This window comes from Alligator sinensis, unplaced genomic scaffold, assembly GCF_000455745.1.
Source record: "Alligator sinensis unplaced genomic scaffold, ASM45574v1 scaffold264_1, whole genome shotgun sequence".
NCBI lineage: Eukaryota > Metazoa > Chordata > Crocodylia > Alligatoridae > Alligator > Alligator sinensis.
Genome location: NW_005841831.1, coordinates 2,765,897 through 2,768,614, shown reverse-complemented (window position 1 = coordinate 2,768,614; position 2,718 = coordinate 2,765,897). Strand labels below are relative to the sequence as shown.

The 2,718-nt window shown below is 51.9% G+C and overlaps 1 protein-coding gene across 1 annotated transcript in view; it reads left to right on the top strand.

Annotated features, from left to right (window-relative positions):
* The first annotated feature begins 191 nt into the window (after nt 1-191).
* The window catches only part of SEC31B (SEC31 homolog B, COPII coat complex component), a 64,573-nt gene continuing 62,046 nt past the window's right edge, over nt 192-2,718 (top strand). The window contains exon 1 of the mRNA XM_025209231.1: nt 192-212. The gene's annotated coding sequence lies outside the window, so the exon portion shown is untranslated. The remainder of the gene's footprint in view (nt 213-2,718) is intronic.

Below are 2,718 nucleotides of genomic sequence, written 5' to 3'. Positions count from 1 at the left end.
GCGAGGCCCGGGGGCGGGGCGGGGCGGGTGTTGGCGGCGGGAGGATGCTGAGCGGCAGCTTGGGAGGCCTCGGCTAAATTCGTGGCTTAGACGCTGTCCTGGGGGGTGACCTTGGGTGAGGCCTTCCCGTCCCTCTGCCTCAGTTTCCCCCTGCGAGAGCAGGCGCGGCCGTGGCTGAAGCAGCTCCAGGGCGAGGGCGTCGGGACCTGCAGGTGAAACGTGCGGTGGAAGAGGGCGTCGCCAGTAGGGGGACACCCCACCCGAGGGGCGCCGAGGCCTGCGACAGGGGCCGTCGGGATGGTCGCGATTGCAAGTGCTGCGGTCGGGGCAGTGGCGGGGTCCGGTTGTCATTACACCAGCAGCCGCCTGCGCATTTAACAGACCCCTCGCAGTCGTGTCCTGGCAGCTGCGATTGCGAGCGTGTGAGGAGGACAGGTTGCTGCCTGGCTCAGCACTGTCTGCAAGCTGCGTTGCACAGTGAGAGAATACATTTCTACGCCTGGCTCGAGGGATCAATACCTCCTGTTCTCTCCACTCCCAGTGGTGCTCTGACTAGCTTCTCCCTTTGCATGAGCAGTTTCCTTTTAAGGACACTCTGCAGCAGCTTGCAGCTAGCTGAGCAGCGCTCGTCCTGCTCTGTGGCTGTCAGTAGCAGTTGGAAATACCTGAGATTTCTAATCTGCTCTCAGCCAGATAGATAGAGTAGGAATTGCTGTGATTTATTAATTAGAGCTCTGGAGATAAGGCATGAACTTTGTCAACAACTTGCTGTGTGACTTTTAGGGAGAACACTAGGTGGCACAATTGCTCTGTGAATCCTGTTAAAAAATCAGCTCTTCCTAGGACAGCCAGAGGAGGTTGCTGCAGGACCGTTTCTGTGCTTTGGGGATGATGAATCATCTCGGGTACTGAGAAGTACGATGAACAGAAGTGCCAAGGCATTTGGAAGGGTCTTGTGTCACTGACTGTCCTTGGTCCAGGTGAGCGTCAGGAGAGCCCCTTCTCAGTACAGGAGATGCCATCCTCCTTAAAGCCATGCTGCGCTTTAAATGGAATTGTTTTTTCAGCAAGGATAGATGATAAGTGCTCAGAGAGTCTCTAAACTATTGGTTTCTTGCCTGGATCACTCTTGGGTACCTTATTTGGGTTTTAATTGTTTCACTCAAGTGAGATGTGCTTTCACAGCTGCTTCCTTATGCTGCTATGCACTGGCTGCCTATTCAGTGAGTGTGATTCATGACATCTCTATTAGTAGTGCCAGTTTAGGCCCCAGCCTAATTGATACCCTCTTTGTTTTATGCGCATGTTGCGGCAGCTGAAATCAGAGGGATCACCGACCACTGTCTGTCTCTAGGTATTGGGTGTGATCTGCAGGGGACTGGATGCAGAGGCACATTTATTTAGATTTCTCTAACGTGTTCCAGGCTGCATCCTTGACTTCTTCCAGACTTGTTTCCTGGTATCCTCTGGGCTGTGAGGCTTAACAGATGGAGCATCGAACTGGGACACTGGGAGATACTGGCCTGCTGAGTGACTTTGGACAAGTTACTTTGCTCTCTGGTGCCTCAGTTTCCTTGTTTATAAGATGGGGATAATGATACTGACCTCATTTGGCAAATGTATTGTTACCTGTTCATGTCAAGCCCTATATGAGAGCAGTGTATTTAGTATTGTTATCTGGGTGTGATAGCAGTGGTTAAGGCCTCTTTGCCACACCTCCTGAGATGTAGTTGATGCCAAAGGCTACCACCCTCAGTTGATGTGGCTTTAAATGGGTACCTGGCCATTGGGCTGATGAGTCAAAGGTGGCTGGAAGTCATCCTAGCCATATCACTCCATTGTGCGTTTCAGACATATAACTGGCTAGTGCTATAGGTCATTGGGTTAAGGCACACTTCTGGCTTCATTTGATTTAATGTTGTTAAAGAATGTTTCTGCTTTGCTCTGATTTTTACAGTTGGCTCCTTGTGGCAGGAACCCTTCTTTGCATTTGTCTTTTTATTAAATGTAGGTAGATGCCACTGACGCTGACAGTCAGTGGTAGAGGGGAAGATGTGGTAAAACTTTATAAATATGTAGTTCAGCACATTTGGTTCCTGGAGGTACCCCTCTACCCCTTCAGTTTTCTGCTAGTAGCTGCTGTTCCCTTTCCTATTTTCCCAGTGACATAGCTGGGGCAGCAAGAGGCCTCTTGGCTACTAGTTGGCAGTGGTGATCAATAGATGGCAACTGTCTAACAGGGCCAGGTATATAATCACCCCCTGTGATTGATTGTACTAGGGGAAGTAGGAGCCAGCAGAGAGCCAGGATGACTTTAAGCAAGGTATCAGTGACTGGCCCATTCCCCAGCATCAGCAGAGCCAGAGGGAGTATGGTCAATGCGGGCAATAGGGGTGCACCAATAGAGATTTTTTTGGTTGATATTGGTAGCCAATTTTTAAGAAGGCATATCGGCTGATACCAACCTGATTTCTGATACGCGGCCCTGCAGCTTGAAGGGCAGTGTCTGGCTGGTAAGTCTTTTGTGGTAGAAGGGGTAGGGGGAGAGAAGGGGCGTGTTGGGGACAGATTGAGTCCCCTGCAGTGAGGGAGGGAGTGGGGCTAGGGCTGGGGCTGGGGCTGGGGCAGGTGCTGCCCAGCCGGGGTGGGACAGAGTGTGGGATGGAACCGTGAGTGGCTCATCGGGACAGAGGCTGGGGGGGGGGGAGGGGCCGCCCG